This window comes from Brienomyrus brachyistius, chromosome 14 (assembly GCF_023856365.1).
Source record: "Brienomyrus brachyistius isolate T26 chromosome 14, BBRACH_0.4, whole genome shotgun sequence".
NCBI lineage: Eukaryota > Metazoa > Chordata > Actinopteri > Osteoglossiformes > Mormyridae > Brienomyrus > Brienomyrus brachyistius.
Genome location: NC_064546.1, coordinates 6,199,095 through 6,220,411, shown reverse-complemented (window position 1 = coordinate 6,220,411; position 21,317 = coordinate 6,199,095). Strand labels below are relative to the sequence as shown.

General features: G+C 38.6%; 1 protein-coding gene across 1 annotated transcript in view; it reads left to right on the top strand.

Moving 5' to 3' along the window:
- The first annotated feature begins 20,447 nt into the window (after nt 1-20,447).
- Nucleotides 20,448-21,317, top strand: part of arhgap5 (Rho GTPase activating protein 5) — a 56,262-nt gene continuing 55,392 nt past the window's right edge. Inside the window, exon 1 of the mRNA XM_048974108.1 lies at nt 20,448-20,727. The gene's annotated coding sequence lies outside the window, so the exon portion shown is untranslated. The remainder of the gene's footprint in view (nt 20,728-21,317) is intronic.

Below are 21,317 nucleotides of genomic sequence, written 5' to 3'. Positions count from 1 at the left end.
TTCTTAATCCCCAGTTTCCACATACTGGGTCCTGGCTGTTTGAGTCTTATTTCTACATACTCTTGCAATGTGTCCAGTTTTTCCACAGGCATGACATTTCTCATTGTTAAATTTGTACTCTCAAGGTGAATGTCTTCCACCACAACGACAACATTTATGTTAATGATTCTATTTCCAACCATCCCTCTGCCCTGAGGTCCTGTTCCTATTTGTAAACTACCTTTGTCCTTTATTTGTGAGTTTCACTTTCAAAATTTGATTCACATCTGCATTTTGCTAAGTTCTTCAATGCCATTTCCATTGACAGTGCTATGCCACAAACTTGTGCAGTTAGATCCTTCACAGTCAACAGTTTACATTGCAAACTGCTCACTCACTATGCGATCCTGCAAAGCTTCATCCAAATGATCGGCATACTCGCAAATGCTTTGACAATTGTTGTATTGCAACTATATAATCAGTCACAGACTCCCCTGCTTTCTGATTACGTTTTTGAAAACGAAACCTCTTCACAATGACTAAGGCTTTTGTCTGGTAATGCGAAAGCAATGCCTCCGTGAACTGGTTGTACATCATGGCCACAGACATGTGCGGCATGACCGAGTTCTTTGAAACACTGTAAGCTTCTGGGCCAATGGTCGTTAGGAAAACACTGACCTTCTTTTATTGTTATATATTATTTCCTTACAGCCACAGTTCAAACCTCTCCAGGTAGGATGCAAAGTCCTTCCGCAACTCTTTGAATTCATCCACTCATCCGATTAATGTCATCAACTGTGAAAATATGGGCTTTTTCATAGCTCTGTGATTGGATACCCATGTTGCCAATGTGATATATTTGGTGGCTGTTCAATAAGTATTTTGGATGATATTTGCAACAGGAACAAGCTCTATTCCTGATCAAATGCTGTACAAGCTGTATCACACCAACTTTTTTAGTTCCCAGGAAGAGCACTCAAGTATGTAATGTAACTGACCAATTACACCTCCCCATTATACCGGGAATATAGCCTATTAATCCCAATCTATTGCAACCACCTTTTTTGTTCTATGTCACGCCACAGTCCTTGAGGGTGCAGAGTGTTTTTGATGCAGCAGACCTACATACAGAGCACAAATAAAAGCATTGCGACAAGTGCGTGAGTCAGTTTAATAAAGGAGCTGACAGCCCTTTTGAAGTGTAAGTTGCTCTCTTTATTAACAGCCATTATTGGTTTAAACTAGCAGTGGCACAGAAAAGAAACCCAACAATTTACATGAGACTACCAGTTACACATTAAAAATATATACACACTCCATGGCAAACATATATATTTATGACATACACAATTCACATAAATACACAAATACACATATTAATTTGCACTATTTAAAGGTACGCCCTGTGCAGTGCAAAGCATGCCAGTAACTACATATCTAGTCCTACTGATCCACCCTGTGGTGTCACATTATGTCAGTCAGTCATGGGCAGTGGATGGGATCAGAGTAAGTGAAAAAGTTCACCTTGGAGATCCTACACAGGCAATGTACTGAACAGTGATCACTACTCATATGATTTCGTATTGCTAAAACATTGATTTCATCGATAAGTATGCGGCCATACATATTTAGTCAGTTATGCAAGTGTAATTAATAGACAACTAATGCGGGAAACAGCATGTTAGAATACAACATATTTGCAAATGATAAGATACCATATATAGGAACAAATAAAATAGTGATTGTGGCATGTGGATAAGTCTGGACCCCTCTTCAATTGTCCAGTGATTAAGATTTTGTTTGCTGGGTTACTGATCTTAATTGCCTCATTAGGCCTTAAGAACCATTAGGAGTTGTCACCTGTTGACAACTGCAGATTAATAAATTCCCTGCCACTATGAACATTGGGCTGTCACTCAACGACCATGGGCTCCTCTAAGCAACTAAGTGAGGATTTGAAAATGAAGCTAACTGATGCCTACTAAGCAGGAGAGGGCTATAAAAAGAATGAAAAATTCTCCCATTATGCTGAACTGTGGAAGTCAAGGCAGGATCTAGAAGACCAAGAAAAATTCAGAGAGAACAGCTGTGCACATGGGACTGCAGTTAATTAGTTAGTTAACTGAGTTTTCACTCCCTCATATAAGCAGCTAGGGCTATATTCATGGCAAAGTCTAGGTTGCATAAAAGTTTATAATTATTATAACAATACAGTACCAGTCAAAAGTTTGAACAGGCCAATCTGGCTACAAAGGAAAGTGATAGTGTTGTACCACATGACCTGGCTACTTGACCTACTGTAAACACAGTACAAATTGGTAAGGAGGAGTTTGACCAGGGAGTGAAGGAGAAGTGGGCAATGGGTGCTCAGCATATGTGGGGATTCCTTCAGGACTGCTGCAAATACATCCCAGAAGACCACCTCATGGAACTGGTGTACAAGAGACAGTAGAGCCAGCCAGTCCCATGAGTAATTGGGGCCTTACTCAGGGGCCCAATGGTGGGATCACTATACGGACCCTAGGGGTTTGAACCAGCAAACTTCTGAATCCCAACCCAAAAATGTTATTTATAGTTTTGAGGTCTTTATTCTAAAACGCAGAAAAGAGTACAAATCAACATTTCCATGGGTATGTGTGTCCAAACTTTTGACTGGTTATGTACCACAAAATCCATCATAATCTACTTGAAGAAAGCAAGTTCAAGGTTTTGGAATGGCCCTCATGGTGCCCTTATTTAAACAATATTGAAAATCTGTGGGTATAACTTAAATATGCTGTGGATGCAATATAGCCCAAGAATATCTCAGAAATAGAAGTAATGTGCAAGGAAGAGTAGGCAAAAATCCTTGCGACAAGAACTGAAAGGCTCTTAGCAGGACAGAAAAGGTACTCACAAGCTATGATATTTGCCAAAGGATATATCACTAAATACTGACTTTTGCACTATTTGTTCCTATGTTTTGAGGTTCATGGAATAAAAAGTAACTATGTTACTACGTTAACATCCATCCATCCATTTTCCAAACCTCTTATCCTACTGGGTCGTGGGGGGTCCGGAGCCTATCCCGGAAGCATTGGGCACGAGGCAGGGAACAACCCAGGATGGGGGGCCAGCCCATCGCAGGGCACACTCACACACCATTCACTCACACATGCACTCATACGGGCAATTTAGCAACTCCAATTAGCGTCAGCATGTTTTTGGACTGTGGGGAGAAACCGGAGTACCCGGAGGAAACCCCACGATGACATGGGGAGAACATGCAAATGCCACACACATGTGACCCAGGCGGAGACTTGAACCCGGGTCCCAGAGGTGTTAGGCAACAGTGCTAACCACTGCACCACTATGCCGCCCCTGTGTTAACATATTCCAAATATATTGTTTTTTAACATCTGTTTCCTCCAGCAGTTGTTTACTACTTTTGTGTTACAAATCTGATTAAATATGTAATTTGGCCAGGGGTGCCCAAACGTTTGCATACAACTGTACATGTGCCACAAAATCATGTCATTTTTATATGAGTTCAGTAACATTAATTCCTTCGATGGTATTTTCCGTTTTTATGTATCAAGGTTTTCTTAGAAACAAAATAATGAAAATCAAAAACAATAGAAAACATGTATTTGCTTAACAAGATGCAAAGTTATACAACAAAATACTGATGTGCTAAAGGTTTCCAGGAGATCACACTAACCTTGAATATTAACTAAAACCTAGAATCCAGCTCCATGCAACCCGCCTCCTCCATGGACATCCTTTAATTGTATTGTTCTTAACTGTTCCCTGTAATTCATGCATGTCTAAAATAAACTTGTGGATTAAACCTCCTCATGCTTGAAATACGCATGTTAAATCAGAAATGGGACACAAATGCCTAAGAGCATCTACACTCAAGAAGAAAATTAGAAGTAACTTAAATTGAATGTCCATTGACTGGGTTTTCCTGTGCAGCTGTTACTATCAGATAATCACTTCTATCACCACTTGTGACTGCAGTTTCTGTAGATTCATGAAACAATGTCTCTGATATACCTGATGAAAAAGATTTCAGTCATGTACATAGAGTGTTTTTTTTCCCCTCAAGGATTAAATCATATTTACTGCATGAAATATTTAATCAGACACTAAGAACAAATGTTCTAGTAATGCTGTGAGATACATGTCTGACTGGGTGTCCCATTACTTTTGTGTTATACTGCTGGGTATCCTATCAAGACCAAGTACCAAACTTCAAGACCACTTCAGGTTAGTTTCAAAGAACTGCATGATGCAGACTTATGATGGGCATAGAAATATACTGTCTTGATATGCTATGCATTCTATGTGTTTAATGAATAATTCAGAAACACAGCTAAAGTACTAATTCAGCAGGTCAGTTTTGAGTTTAACATTTTAGTTTTCCAAGTGCATAAAAGGCACAAAGCACGCAGACCCATTATGTATCTGCCAGGCAACAGCCATTCCACCATGTAGCATATATACATAGACACACACCGATATTTAAAAAAAGCTTTACTGGCGCAGAGATGCAGTGGGATGTGAGCCAAAGCAGCAGGGCTCAGCAGGAATGCTGGACAGCCATGCAGATTCTTGCATGGGGCTCTGTGCATTTGCTCTTGCCTTAGGTCTTGTACCATTTCCAATGTCACACCTACGCGGATGGGAGGCCTAGCTACGCACACCGTCATGTTTCAGATGACTCATCAGTAAAAAGAATTTTTCTTAGAATTCGGGGCCACATCCAAATATAATTGAACAGAATTTTAAACAGAAATCATGTGACAATCACCATCTGCCCCATGCTTGTTATTTTTAGCAAAAATATTTCTGTTTCATATTTAAGTGTGTTTAAAGTGTGTTTAAAGTTAAAGTGTGTTTTAGATTTAATGGATTTAAAAAGTATTGAAAGTATTAATTAATTAATTGAATTACATTTTTTAATTCTTTCAACAAAAATTGGGACAAGTTGCAATGCATGATACATAAATTGTAATTAATGATTAACTTAATCAGTTCAGCCCCAAAGTGCTATATGGACAATCAGAAAGGCATACACCTTTTTTTATTTTTTTAGTCACATATCTTCATGTCTGCAGTCATGTCATGGAGTGGAACTGTAACCACACATGCTTCGTATATTTCTGTTCCATAAAGTACAACTACCCCCCATCATCTCCATTTTATTTCAACATAGTCATTTGCATGATCAACAATGTTGTGTGACAATCCGCCACAATGACTGGAAACCAGGCTAGATAACACTGTAATCTATAAACAGGAAGTTCAGCTGAGAACCCAGAATGCCATAGTAAATACAGATATTACCACTCAAACACAAATTCATTTAACTGAGCCAATGGAGCTGTCTCCAGCACTTGCAAGCCTGCAGGACACAGCTAACAATGTACAATTATTCCTTAGCCCTGCATTACAATTCATGATAGCGGGCTGTGCTATTTAGACAAAGAGACATAAACTTGAGTAATGGAAAATTCTGCAACCTGTAAAATAAGATTTCAAGTTGAAACATGATTTGTTGGCATTTAATTAAAGTTAGATTAGATTTTCATCAAATGGTAAATATGATAATTTGCTCCAGTAAACATATGTGTCTATGAAGTGTTAATTATGCCAGCATATTCTGATTTAGTCTTAGTCCTTTGATGGAAATACAACTTAATTTTAGTCATATTTTAGTCATTTGATTTTTTTTTGTTTTAGTCAATAATTTTTTTTGTCACAGGATATGGAGGCGGGGTCTCCAGGGTCAAAGTGCAGGGGTTCAGAGAGACAGGCACTGATGTGGAATCAGCACATGATAAAAACAATATCAGTGCTGAAGTGTACTGCAATGCACTTATTCACTGTGTCTCACTGCAAGTTGCCCCATATCAACCGTATAAGACCAACCTTAACTTGTGTGGTATTACATTGGTCAACAATTTTTACTTTGTTTTGTCAGAAGAATCAAAATGTTAAAGAGTTAAATTCAAATACCTAATCAGAATTTCCCTATCACGCAAGGATTTTGAATAACACACAATTATACACATTATGTATATTTACAGAATATGTGCATGGTGGAAGTGACTCATCTAAAACATAGAACTGTGTGATTTTCTGTTGTACTTGGCCTCAAGCAGCACTATATGGACAAAAGTATTGAGACACACCTCATAATCATTGAACTGAGTCTGGGTTTGGTGGATATCAGAAAAACGTTACCTGCCTGACTGTATGTTGCCAACTGTAAAGTTTGGTGTAGGGGGATAATGATATGGGGTTGTATTTCAGGGGTTGAGCTAGGCCCCTTATTTCCAGTGAAGGGAATTCTTAATGCTTCCGCTTACTAAGACATTTTGGACAATTCCAGCTGTGTGAGAATAGTTTGGGGAAGGCCCTTTTCTGTTCCAGCATGACTGTACCCCAGTGCAAAAACCAAGGTCTATAAAGACATGATTGGGTGAGTTTGATGTGAAGAACTTAGCTGACCTGCACCGAGCCCTGACACCATCGAACACCTTTGGGATAAACTAATATGAAGAATGTGAGCCAGGCCTTCACATCCAAAATCAGTGCCTGTCATCATTAATGCTCTTCAGGATGAATTCCAGACACAATCTCATAGACACACTCCAAAATCTTGTGAAAACCCTTTCCCAGAAGAATGGCAGCTGAATGGCACCCTTTTCCAGAACCAGGGATTTTTTATTCTTGTGTGATTGTAGGAACTTGAAGTTCTTCTGAGGCAGTTCCAGAACTCTTTTTAGTACCTACTCCAGATGAGGTACTTTTTGTTCGGCACAAACTACTGGGAGGTATTTACAGCCATAGCTTGCTGATTGGTTGACCACAACCATTGGTGCTACATTGGAAATTTCGCAGAAGTGCAGAATAACACATGTAATGGAGCAAAACTTGAGCAGATGTATTTTTTTTGAACCCCAATAATATTTAATGCATCAATTAATACAATTTTTTCTTGTGCCTTCATATTTCTGTATTAGAAAATTTGATCGCTAATAAGTATAGTTGTGTCAAATATCACCGGTAATGGTGGTTAAACTTGTCAGTGCTTATTAATAGCACTAACATAGTTTTTTTATTCTGTGGAAAATTAAATATCTGCTGGCCAGATTTAATAGGAATCATGAGTATGTCATGGGTAATATAAGTAAAATATATTTAAAAAATGTCACATTTCAACAATGAAGGGGGCAGAAGCAGGCATGAGAATAAACAAATAAGGGATTTATTTAAAGAGATGGAAACAGAGGAAGCGTAAGCTGACCACATGGGGCCAAACAGAAAGGCATTACTAGCAATGGGAAGAAACACTGGAGCACACACTAGTGCAACATCAATGACCAGACTGTGGAGCACAGGACTGGGAGACACTCTTACACGCCACTGATGAGGAGCAAACAATACGGTTGAAGCGAGAGGTAAGACAAATTATCAGCAGGTGTGGCTCGTTAAAGCTACACTAGGGAGAGAACGAGGGGGCAGGAATGCAGGGCAAGACACTAACCTACAGACATTTGGCATGCTCCCATGCTTATTTAGCATAAAACTCCCAGTTCCTGTGGTGCGAAAGTAACACACAAAAGTGCCCAGGAGCTACAAAAGTCCCAGGTCGATACAGTCCAGGGGCCAGGTTCCCGAACTTTGACATGAAAGCACCTATTGATGCCAATGGATTTGCACAGAAAAAAACCATCAGACACCACATTCATTGTAACATATTATTTGGATGGTATGCCAGAAAAAAGCTTTTTTTGTCAGCTAACCACAAACGTAAACACCTGGAGTTTGCGAAAGACTACTACAACTTTGACTGGAACTAAAATTCAATAGTCTGATGAAACAAAAATGGAGCTTTTTGGTAATAAACATTCAAGGTAGATTTGGTGTGAAAAGAAAGATGGCTGTAGTAAAAAGAACCTTATCCCTACTAAAATATGGCGGAGGTTCCGTGATGTTGTGAGGCCGTTTTTCCTCCAAAAACTTTTTCCAAAAACTCTGGAAACCTTGTTGTGGTACATGGCATTATGGGCTCCATGAAATGCCTGGATATTTAAAATCAAAATTTTGCTGAAACAAAAACTGGGCCATCCAGTTGGGCCAATACTGGGTCTTCCAGCAGGACAATGATACTAAGCACATATCCAAATCAACACAAAAATAGTTAGCTGATCTCAGAATCAAGCTTCTGTCATGGCCATCTCAGTCCTCTGACATGAACCCCACTGAAAACCTGTGGGCGGAGCTAAAGAGAAGAGTGCACAAGAGATGGCCTAGCACCCTGGATGATCTGGAGAGATTATGTAAAGAGGAATGGTCTCAGATACCCTGCTTGGTATTCTCCAACCTTATTAAATGTTATAGGAGAACACTCAGTGCTGTTATACTGGCAAAGGAAGGTTGTACGAAGTATTAAAAGCAGGGGTGCCAATAATTGTGGCACATGTGTTTTTGTTAAAAATAATTATTTCTTAATGAAAGATTTGTTTTTTCTTTGAATAAATTTATTTCAAAGAAAGGTTGGATTTTTCTATTTTTTTCAGTGTGAGATGAAGCTACTTCACTGAGAGGTAGATTTTTTCTAACCCTTTTTACAAATCTTTACAAGGGGTGCCAATAATTGTGGAGGGCGCTGTATATAGTTTTAAATCTACACCTAAAACTGTACACTTGATCTGATTCAACATCACCTCAAAGTTGTAACTGCAGCAACAGAAGGAGGCTGAAAGCGAAACTGGAGCCTGCAACACTTTGACTTTGCATTAGTATTTTGCTGATTTCTGTAGAAGTGGGTAGCACCTTGGCCTCAAGCTGTAGTTCTGAATCCTGCCTTGTCTCTGTGAATGTCTCATGACTTTAGATACTCAGACATCCCTCCAGAATCCAAACATATGTGAATAATGATGAATTTGTGAATTTAAATTCACCTTTCTATGTACTGTTTGTACTGTGCCTTGTATTCTGTATTTTCTGGGATTGGCCTAAGGCTTGCTCTGTGACCCTGAATTACAAGTGATTATGAAATAAGGGATGGATATGCAGTCATGTGCTGCCAAACGATGTTTGGTCAACAACGGACCACATATATGTCACATACATGACAGTGTAAGACTATATCTGTAAAGAGGAATGGTCTCAGATACCCTGCTTACCACATTTTAGGTTGCGGGCCGAACAGGATAAATATTTATTGAACAGATATCCAAATCAGGATAAATTGAACAGGATAAATATTTATTGAACAGACTACAACTAAACGTTTTTTTAACATAAATATGAATCGAACAGACAGGATACAATATTATTCCAAAATAAATAAACTTAAATTTAAAATAACTTAAAATATTTTGCTCTCCATAAAAATATCTCCTGTCAAAATTATACAAATTGAAAATATGAATATGCAGCAAAAAACTGAAACTATAAATAAAAATTGTTCTTTTAAGTGAAAGTTAAAATAATAACAAATCAAAACATTCCATTTTCTTTGCACTTATGCCATTCTGTCAGAGTTGGATGCTTGGCATCTTTTCTTGGCAACAAGTTTATGTTTGGGTAAGGTTCTGTGTTGTGGAGATTCTCTATCAGTCACATTAGCTCCACAAATAAGACACACCGGTTTACCGGCAATGTCTGTAAACTTAGCCTCCCACCAGTTTTGAAAGGCTGTTTTTTCAATATCATTTTTTCACTTGGCCATTGTTAGGGGCTAGCTTTGACTTGAAATTAGGGTCAACAGACGCTTGATTGATCTGACGTAATTGACGAGGGAATGATTGCAGGTAGCCTATCATTTGGTAAGGTGATTTGAAACAGGCTGTGCATGCAAGACACCCTTCAAACATGACACAGCTTAAGAAATTCTGCATTGGAGAGTAAGGAAATCTTTCTGCCAGTCGATATTAGAGAGTGATCGATGGTTATAGGAAACATCTCATTGAAGTTATTTCAACCAAAGGGGGGAAATACTAGCTGTTAGGGCGTAGGGTATCCTAAATTTTATTTCCTCAGTAGAAATTAGCATCTTAGCATCTGTGTTTTTGCACAGGTGATGCAATTACATCACCTTTAACTACTGTACAGATATAATTTGAAAGAAGATTTAATATTGATATGATGATATTTCTTAAGAACTAAATATTCAATGGGGTGTCCTAATTTTTTTAACGTGACTTATGTACTTATGTATTTACTTTTTATCATTATTCTATGATTTACTCTATTTATAATTATGCGGTAAAAATAGCCTATACGATGTAGGTTTTATAAAGTACACTATATTACGTTAGCACAACAACACACTTCTCAGAATGTATCCCCATTGTTAAACAACACATGACTGTATTGTTTGATTATTTATTTTAACAAAATAATTTCATATGATTGCTTAAAATGCATTTAAACCTGAAACACAGACATTGGTGATACATAGGTAATCGGTAGGTAATCAGTTAACACAAGATATCTCCTCTATAACAACATCCATGATTCATGACATTCCATGAAATCTTTACATATCAGAAATGGCTGCTATGTAAATAGGTGGGAAGCTAAAGCAAACGTTTTTACCATTTTGAAGTGTCCAACAAAATACTTCCAGGCAGTTGCTTGAATATCAAGAAATTACAATACAGTTCTACCAGGAAAGACTTGCAATGTAGCACACAATTATTTCAAATTTAGCTGTTAAACAGTTTTCAATATATTTACATAAGTACAGAAATGGGTTGAAAACTGCTGTTTTGGTAAATTCAAAGTGAAGTGAATAAATTGCCTTTAGTGTGGGTATGCAAATTGTTTGCCAGAATGGACTGAGATTCAAATTTTCTGAAACACAAAATACTACTTGTTATAAATTACTTAACCCGAACAATAGTACCAGAAGCAGTGGCCTAACCTTCCAGTAATGGTGGTTTCTAAGCCCTTGAACTGCATTATGAATAAAGTGGCCTGCTCTTTCTCATACCCAGGTCTTGATACAGTACCAGCTTGGGTCAGAACAGTGTTTCTGTTTTGAGCTTAAAAATAGTAATTTGTTCTGTAAAATAAATTAAGGTATCAACAACAGCATGATTGTTTCATTCTGGTATACAATATTTATGTCTAAAGTATTCTGTTGCTACAAAACCATACTCTGACAGAGTAATGTATAATGGAATAATATACAGTGCTCACAATAAGTCTTGGGACGCTTGTTTAATTCTGTAAAAGGATTGCAAATTTATTGGTTTTATAACAAAATCATTACTTTATTTTATGCTTACTAAAACATCACATTATAAACAATCAGTAGTTTTAAGTAAAACATTAATTTCAAGTAGTAATAAATTGAAACCCAAATTATAGTTCTAAAAGTGTTGTTCTGAGATAAAAGGTTCATTGACAAGCAGTCTCACTGAGCTTTTTAATTAGTAAAATGCCAAACATTTGTGTTTATTATCCCTTTGGGAGTCAGTGACTACAATTCCAATTAATAGCAAAATATCAAGAAAATAACTGAATGAGTCAGTCAAAAAAATTATCAGACTTAATAAAATGTCTGTGCGAAACAGATGTTAAACATTGCTTGTCAATGGACTTTGTTATGAAATCAATAAATTAGCAAAATTTTTACAGAATTAAGCAAGCATCCCAAGAGTTTCTGTGAACACTGTAGCAAATGATGGGGCAATTTCACTATGGAGAAAATGACACCTCTGTCAATCTTCTGGCATTTTTTCCACTGTCACCAAGAACTAAGCCATACCTGAGTCATACCACAACCTAATGGTTTTCTATTGTAAATTATCCGAGTTGTGCCCAAGCCGTACCATTTGAATATTATGTCAGTTTAGCTCCTGCTTCTGACAGCACAATACTGATGTTAGCACATTCTTGTTGATTTCCAGATGTTCCAAAGACAGCCTGAAGATATATTCCTTCCAAAGTATCCTGGATCTATCCCAGGGCTTATGCCCAGAATAGGTCCCTTGGTAGTTGCATTGGTGGCGTTCTTACTAGATGACTGACCATCTAAGCCAGGGGTGGCCAATCTTATCCAGAAAGGGCTGCTGTAATGTGTAGTCAAGTTTTCGTTGCAACTCTCTAATGAGATTACAAATTAGAGGACTGATTCACTGAAGACTCCTCATACCTGGGTTTGAACAGCTAAAGGTTATCCCAAAAACCTGCATACACACTGACCTTTTGTGGTTAAGACTGGCCACCTCTGATCTAAGCTGAATATATTAGATCTGACAGAGCAGAAGCTCTGTTTTGAGGTCCCTCTAGATTACTCTTCAGGAGAGTGCTTTTAGTGACTGGTCATTACTGTAGACCAGTGTTTCTTACTGTAGCTGGGTCCTCGGGGACCCTCAGACAGTCCATTTTTCTCCCTTCCAGCTCCCTGCTAGACAGTCCACATTGTTACTCTAGGGAACTGGGAAGGAGCAAAAACATGGACTGTCTGGGGAGTCCCTGACGACCAAGTTGGGGAACACTGCTGTAGACTGACCTGTAAACTGCAAGCCTTGTCTGACTACCTTGGTCCCAATTTCACACCCAAGACCTGGTCAATGCCTGGAAAACAGCAGCAACCAAACTGACCTACCTGTAAATTTTATCAAAAGATAGTTTTCTCAGAAGGAACCATGGCCTCAGACTTGCGGTTCTGATTTTCATCAGTGTTGATTCAAACTTGGCATTGAACTGCTTAATGAGACAAATGAGGCCAAAAGAACAACATCATTTGCAAATAAATGGGAGAACTTCTAGTCTTCTAGACTTTCCAGCTATGGCCATGAAAATCACACACAGGAGTGCGGGCCAGATACACTCTTTGTACCCCCTTTGTAAACACATGAAAACACAAGTTTCACTCCATTCATACAGAAGCAATTCTGTGATGCAATACTTCTGCAGCAGGTATGTGGCAGGGTATGTGGTCATGCACCTTCTCCAAATGCACAATGCATATCATCGCTGTCCAATAAAAAGAACTCCTAAAAGCCGAAAATCTAAAATTTCAGGAACGTGAAAAAACATAACTTTACAAAATACTTTAAACTACTTTACAAAACAAACCTAAACAACAGAATGAGACATGGTAAGTGCCAGAAATAGAAACCTAAGTGACACTTGTATCTGACTCAAACAAACTGCACCGTACAAACTTTCTTCTAAGTCTCTTTAGCACTTCCTGAATTTGAAAATGAGTTGCTTGTTAAAAACCAGGAGTATAGCCTTTCTGTTCTGCAAAGTTTATTTGATAGTCCCAGTAATGATCACAAATTGTAATCACATATTGCAACAACTAAATATGGCAATATAACTTTTTGAATGTCGTTCAGCCTTATTTATGTCAAAGAAGGCTACTCTGAAAGGCCAGATGGAGAGTTTAGCTGAGCTGAATCTGTTTAGCCTCGAGCAAAGGAGACTAAGGGGCGACATGATCCAGGTGTATAAGATTCTAACAGGTCTGGATGCTGTTCAGCCAAATGGCTATTTCAATATTAGTTTAAATACTAGAAGGGGCTGCATGGTGGTGCAGTGGTTAGGACCAAGAAGGGCTACTCCCCTGGTAGGGGTATTAACAAACTGAGTAAAAAAACAATCCCGTACTAATTCCACCATCTGACGTTCATTTACAGAAGAGCCAGAGACAGTGTCCCACTGAATCCCAGGTAAATTAAAATCACCAATAACCACCACATCATTTTTGTTACTCATAATCCTGATATCATCATATAATATTCTGCTTTCCTCTGCAGCTACATTAGATGCTCTATAACAAACCCCGACAATTAGGCCATTTGAGTTTTTAGCATCTGGTTTTATCCATACAGCTTCTGTACTTTTACTTTCATCAGTGAGCTCCCTTACCTGCAAATTTTCTTTCATGTATACTGTAACACCACCTCCCTTCTTGCCTATCTGGTCTCTGTGCAACAACGTGTAACCATCCATATTATATTCTTCTCCATCATTGTCATTCATCCCCCAGTCCCTAGTTTAAACATTCCTCAACTACTCTACACATACCCCACCCCAATACACTGGTTCCCCTCTGGTTCAGATGCAACCTGTCCAGCTTGAACAGGTCCCACCTGTTCCAGGTCTTCCAGTGTCCCTTAAACCTAAACCCCTCTTTCCTACACCACCATTTTAGCCACGCATTTAATCTCCTTATCTCAGCTAACTTAGTCTGGCTTGCACATCACCAAGTGCAATGCAAAGCATCGGATGCAGTGGTGTAAAGCACACCGCCACTGGACTCTAGAGCAGTGGAGATGTGTTCTATGGAGTCACAAATCACACTTATTTGTCTCACAACCTGATGGATGAGTCTGGGTTTGATGGTTGCAAGGAGAATGGTACTTGGCTGACTATATTGTGCCAAGTGTAAAGTTTGAGGAGTGGGGATTAGGGTGTGGGGTTGTTTTTCAGGGGTTGGGCTTGCCCCCTTGGTTCCAGTGAAAAGGATGCTGCAGCATTCAAAGCCATTTTGGACAATTTCATACTCCCAACTTTGTGGGAACAGTTTGAGGACGGCCCCTTCCTGTTCCAACGTGACTGTACACCAATGCACAAAACAGGGTCCATAAGCACATGGATGAGCGAGTCTGGTGTGGAGGAACTTCACTGGCCTGCACAGAGCCCTGACCTCAACCCAAAAGAATACCTTTAGGATGAATTAGACCAGAGACTGCAAGCCAGGCCTTCTCATTCAACATCAGTGCCTGACCTCACAAATCCCCTCCTGGAAGAATAGTCAACAATTCCCATAAACTCACTCCTAAACCTGGTGGACAGCCTTCCCATAAGAGTTGAAGCTGTTATATCTGCAAAGGGTGGGCCAACTCCATATTAAATCCTATGTATTAAGAATGGGATTTCATTAAAGTTCATGGGTGTGTAAAGGCTGGTGTCCCAAAACTTTTGCCAATATAGTAGCTAAGTTTGCATTGTTGGGTGAGTCTGTCAAAATGGAATGTCTTCTTTTAAGGTGTATTTGCATTGTAGTTGTGTTATGGACAGACAACTGCATTTTCATTCATTGTAATGTGAAGTGCTTCCACACGAAGGATACACCCACAATTTATTTGGACTCTCATCCGCCATGTGATGTCTTTCTCCAACCATATTGCTCAGTAATCCAGAAGGAAAATTTTATTTGATGCTTTTCAATAATCGAGAAATTGAGGTTAAATGAATTTAAATTAATCGTAAGAGCTCTAATATGCTTGTGTGAAAGTATGGGCATGTATCAAGAATTTCTAGCTACTGAAAAGATAAGGGAGTAAGTCAAGTTCACCTGCGGCTTGACTTTTTTTTTTTGACGGAAGACTGGAATCTGGGCTAAAATTCTCAGGCTATAGCCTTGAGTGATTGGAATTAACGACGCCCATGGCATGTAAACTCAGTGACAAAAAAAGTTAAGCACCCAGATGGAGTTGTGGAAATGAAATAAATCTGCATGTGGTGAAAGGTTATGTGACTGTATCACGATTATTATAATATCAGATCAAACAGACAACAGAGTTGGCAGTATGGGCACACTGCTGGTCCCATATCAGTAGGGTGTGTCCCCCCAGGCCTGGATACATGCGGTGACATGGTGCACAAGAGAGTCGCACAGCCGTTGTAACCTCTCGTGTGGCAAGTCGGCCCACAACTGCTGTAACTGGCCCTCGAGATCCTGCAGATTGGCACTGGGCCTGAATTGATATCCGAGCTGATCCCACACATGTTCTATTAGGGAAAGATTGAGGGACCTGGCTGGCCACGGAAAGACCTCAATATGACACAAGCAGTATATAGACACATGTGCTGTGTATGGACAAACATTGTCTTGTTAAAAGACTTATCAGGGTGCTGTCTCAGGAGGGGTAAGACAAGCGGATGCAGGACGTCACTGATGCAGTGCTGCGGTGTCAGGGTCCCCTGAATCACTATCATTGATGAAAAGAAGTAATACCCTATGGCTCCCCACACCATGATGCCAGGAGTAACGCCAGTGTGTCTCTCCTCAACATTGGCAGGATTGGTCCTCTCCCCTCGGAGCCACCATACACACATTCGACAGTCATCCATGGTAATGCAGAACCGAAATTCATCATTGGTACATGGTACGATGCCACTCATCATCAGTCCATGCCTCCTGGTTATAGCACCACCAAATGAAGCTGTCTCTGCACTGCTGTTAACGCCAGTGTACGCTTTCGATGGTGAACCTGCAGTCCTGAGTCCTGAGCTTTATCACTGAGTGTATATACCATGCAACATACCATACCAAAATTCCATCCTGACTGTATCCCAGGCTTGTGACCTGCGTTGCCCGGCACAGGCTCTGACCCCACTATGACCCTGACCAGGATAAGTAGTAAGATGAATGGGTGTCCATAAAAATTACTTTTGCAGTTTTTTGTGCTTACTTCATTAAATCAGCTGTGACATAATGACATAAAAGAAATCAACTTGTATATCAGAATATACATCAGAATATACATTATATATCAGAAGGGGACTTCAATACAATTTTAAATTAGAATTATCTGAATTTTTTCAGAAACACTCAGAATATAATAACAAAGAGGCAGATAATCCAACTAATTCATGTAATCTGCATCACTTGTACGTTGTTTTGGACAAAATATCAGCTAAATAAATACATGTTAATGTAAGATACTCCACAGTTATTATAGCACTACCTTATACCAGAACCATAATGTGTGTCTAAGTCAAAAGCTGTCTACCATAACACTTTTTCTGTGCTGTGGTGCAAACTGGGGAATAAAAGTTAAAGGTTTCTTCATTTGTGTTATCATTCACTGTCTTTTCCCCTAGATAAACCTCCAATTATATGAAGATAATTTAAAAACAGATTATTTGATATTCAATATTGATTCAATGAAAAGGAAATGAAACAGAGATTAGAAATAGGAATTTCCAACACACTGGGTCTGAAGAGGTAGAATTTATTTTACCTGCAGTCATTAGTTGTGCAATCAAAATAATTAACATTTCTCAAACAAATTAGAAAGTGCCCAGGGACCAATTATATTTGGCATGTTTCTGATCTGTCTCTTGCTAAGGTTCTAAATATCTTGCTGGTCACAATGCGGCAACACTATTCCTAGATTCCGCTATGAATTTTCCATTAACAGTTGGCTTATGGTGCTATCAGCCACACCCTGACAGTATCTATGTCTTTGGAGCAAAAGCAAGTTCACAGAGTGGAGGGCAGCAAGAGACGGCATCCCTTGGAGGGAGCACATGCTCGCTTCCTGGAGGTACAGCAGAAACATCCGGCTCAATTTGCATATCATGAGAGAAAGGGAAAGCAGATTGGTACAGTATACAGCAGTATTAAACATTTTAAATATAAGATGGCAATTTTTATACATACGTATGCTATATTTGTACACGCACACACACAAACACACACACACACATATATAAATTGCCACATTGCATATGAAGTATATGTAGTATATGTTGTAGAAAAACATTAATACTCCCTTCTGAATATTTATTTTTCTGGTGATACTCAACAAGACAAGAAGTCTTTTGGACACAAGTAGCATCTGGTTTCCACGCACTTTACATTCAGTAAATTTCAAAATGCACTTTGTACACCCTTGTTTTCAAATGCTTCTTCAGAGAACTGACAAAATCTTTGAGAAAATGAATGTCATAGCTTTGTTTAGTTTCAAATCTTAGGCAACAGACTGCCAATGTCACAGCAGGGCATGATTGACGATGGTCCACTATGCAGCTTACAAACACAGGGAACTTTATTAATAGCCTAAGAAATCTGTTTTATTTTTTCTTGAATTCAATCTTTTCAGATTTATATTTTGACCTGTTTTGGATTTTAAATCTGTATAAGCAGCTGAACCGAAAAACTGAGCCTTTAAGGAGACAAAAGTCTTGCAGTTTTCAGAGTATGATGCATTGTCTCTATTGCATGTATCCCACTTTAGTGTTCTTAAAGGCTATGTATGTTCCCAGTCTGTGTGTATGAGTTTATTCTCGCCCACTGTTTTACCGATATCCTTTTAATGATTGTGCAATAAAAGAGCGCTAAAAATAGAACTTTGCTGTCTGTTTCATGGTCTGTTTACCACTCGATTGTCACAATATTTTATTTATACAATTCACAACATGTTTACAATTCAATATTAATTTTGGCCAACAGACTGATCTTTCGTTGTCCATCAAATAAAAAAAGTTATTCTGATAATAAGCGCTGGCAAATTTCATTGCTGGCACCAGCGATATTAGTTTGATCATTGATAGAATTTTCTGATGTAGAACTATGAAGACACAAGCAGAAAGGTATTCATTAATGCAGTAAATGCAATTGAGATACAAAAAATCCATCTGCTCAACTCTTGCCCCATTACTTCTCTTTTCTCCACAGTTCTGTGTAAAATCCAAGTTAGCAATGGTGCTTATCAGCAAAATTATTGCTATAAGCCGTACCCCAGTAGTTCCTGGTCAAACACATGGCACTTTTCCTCAGTGCCAGGTACCATACTTTAGGTACTTTCCCTTTTCCGGTTGAGTACCAGTACCAAAAATTCCAGTACCTAAAGTACCAAACCAGTTGTGATACTTTTTTGGTGTTTCAGTACGTTTGACTGGGACTTGCAAACGTGTTCATTGTTGATTGGTTATGCACATAGCCTGCCTCTGAAACACAGTATAACCACCATCTTGAAAAAAGATATAAACTCAGAAAACAATAAACAAAGTAAAAAAGTAATAATAATGTATGAAAAGTGGACAAGTGAAAAGATCCAAGCTTTAACTGCATTCTGGTCAGAAAAATCATAAGATCTGGATGGCTTGATAAGAAATTAAAGTTTTTGCTATAATATACTAGGACTGCAGGATATTGGGAAAAAATAGTGAGATGTGATTTTTATGCAATAAATATTGGGAAATTATAAAACAAAAGAGTTTACAAACTCTTCTAGTTGTGATTTAAAAAGCAATGGTGAGAATGACAACATGGGGAGAACATGCAAACTCCACACACATGTAACCCAGGCGGACACTCGAACCCAGGTCCCAGAGGTGTGAGGCAAAAGTGCTAACCACTGCACCACCATGCCGCCCCCAATTTTTTAAAAATATACTAGATAATCTTGAAAAAGAATAATCATTAAAATTGCAATGCTTGGTAAGTCTTGTTTTCTATGACAAAATAAAAATGTTTTAGCAAATCTCTGCACTGAAATGTCTGGACATTATAAAATTGCCTTATTTCAACCCAGCTGACTATCATGGTCCTTGCACTGTGAGAATCGCAAGTGCATAACATGTGATGATGGCATTAATATCGCACATTGCCCAACCCTATAATATACTATAGCCATTTTCGAATTCAGCACAAAATACCTTGCCTCACATTGTGGTGACATTCAACAGTGCCACCAGTTTTTACACCAGTGGAAAACCAACACCTTGAAGTACCCCCAATTTTTTGAAGCACCAAAAGTATGGTACCTGGTGCAGTAATATTTTTACATATTAATCAGGCTAAACAACATAGTACATGTATTTTTAACATTCTTAGATTATTAAATTATATACATTTAAAAACTTTGCTAACCATTTACCACGTGGGAAGGAAGTAAGTCTCATATCTTGGAACTGAAAGTATGTCTAATTCTTTTCATTTAAATCAGATAAGATTCACCTATATTTATAAATCTTAGACACAGTGGGACATAACAAACAAAATATTCTCTCTGAGTTAAGACAGGGAATTGCGGGTTAGAGTAAGGGCAGAATTATTTAACAATGTTTTATAAAAACACAATTTTCATAAGGACAGTAATATTGTTGAAACACTAATAAAAATACGACAAAATACAGATTTTATTCCTTTCGAAAACTTGACTTATAAACAGAATTGCGAGCCAAAGACATGTGAATAACTTATACTAGTTTTAAAAAGCCAAAAAAAGATCACAAAATGTAAAGTTTTTACAGTACGGCGATCGGAAACCACCAGAATTACGTCACATAAATGGCACTTTTACAAAGACCAGGATATTTATAATGCATGCATTCCATGTATACGTTGTATCGTAATGTGCTTGTTTTAAAAAATATTTGATTAATGATAACAGCATATTGTTTCACTGACTGGCATCTGGCATCAAGGATGGTCTAAACACAAGGAATCGGAACATGAAATAGACGGTTACATGGAAAATAATTGTTAATATAGGTCCGACGTTGTCTTCTGTTATACTAAGTTGTGTTGCAACTTAGTAATTAGTTTAAGATGGGAAAAAAACTAAATAACATCTCACATATTCATATCTTTAAAAGTTGACGTACTGCGTGACGTACTCGCTTAATGTAAGCACGCGCGTTATCCCAGGAATGGTGCGCGCGCGTTGTGCACGAGCGCCTAGGCGAATGGAAAACTTGGGGGTGTAGGTGAGAGAGCAGGATCCATCCGTCGCCATTACTGCTTGGAGTGTGAGGGGAGGGAGCGGGTTTCGGATTACACCCACATCGAATTATACGAGGAAAAAACATCAAAAACGCCACTTTTGGATTGTAAAAGGTTTTATCTACGTTTTTCGCATCGGGGGAAACTGAAAACTATCTACGTTTGCTCCAGTGTCGAATGCAGGAGATTATTTTGGGAAGAAGGCGCAGGAATGCTCGCTTCTTTTCCGTGTTGTCGCGAGCAGGGAGCGACCATGTTCCTAGGTAGGGGAATGTATACGGACAAGCAAAACTGCCCCGACTTAAGTAGCCTGGATGAAAGGGATATATAATGCAGGGTGGCTTTATTGGGTCGGAGTGGTGAGACAGCTTACCACACTTATACACCCATATATTATAGAATATGTAATATACCAGGATACGTGATAGAGTACACACGCACGGAATGCTATGTTCAAGCGTGCACATGTAATTTCCAGAAGTATCCGGGCATAGTTGTGCCAGGTCCGGGCAGGTGATCATACGATGCCCGTTTTTATATTGTCTTTTTCCAGGACATACAGTTTTGTTATTGATTTGTCTTTCAAGTGTTGTCATCCCATGTAAGCGCTGTGCTAGGCTTGTAGGTGTCGTGTTCGGATTTGTATGCTCAAAAGCTCCACATCGCTAGCTAATTAGCTGTTTTACGTAGCAAGGACATCTACTTAACGAAATAGGTGTAATGTTGACGCTATTAATAGCCGGAAAAAAGCTTCCTAACATCGGACAATGTCAGATGTTAACATCAGCGAATCAGCTGTCGGCTGAATTATAATATTAGTTCAGATAACGAAACTTAATTCTGTTATTGTTTA